We start from the raw sequence: 589 nt of genomic DNA on the forward strand, positions 1-589 counted from the left end.
GACACTTAACAAAATTAAAGGAATGTCCTTCACATGTGAAACGACACTCATGACAAAGGTTGTGCATGGTGCCACCACACATGGATGCTACACCTCCCATTGCAATGGATGCAACTGCTTTATGGAAAGAGGTTGTTTGCTGGAGAAATTGGACACTCAATGATTAGGAAGGATTCTTTCCTTAGCTGATCATTGACTCCTAAATGTTAGGGATACATGCCTAAAATCAAGGAGTTTGAATCCTTAATGGAATCAATCAATTTTGAATTGATTGATAGTAAATCTCCAAAATATGAAGTCTTCCTCATTTGATGAGGACTCCCTAAATTAAAGGATTATGATTTAAATTTATCAATATCTAATTAGATTAGATAAGTTTAATTAAAATGGAATGTCAATTTCAGTAGATGACATCCTAATCCGATTAAGATAGATTTTAATTAAGATAACCTTACTAATAAATTAGGACTTCTAATAATGATTAGAACTCTACAATTAGTGATTGGATAATACAAGATTAAAAGGTGGATAAAAAACTTCCTAAAATATTTAGGACACTTGATTTGGATCATGTAACCTTTTAAAATGA

The sequence above is a fragment of the Theobroma umbraticum genome, unplaced genomic scaffold (genome assembly GCF_002168275.2).
Source record: "Theobroma umbraticum cultivar Fairchild unplaced genomic scaffold, ASM216827v3 scaffold_12.0, whole genome shotgun sequence".
In the NCBI taxonomy this organism is placed as follows: Eukaryota; Viridiplantae; Streptophyta; class Magnoliopsida; order Malvales; family Malvaceae; genus Theobroma; species Theobroma umbraticum.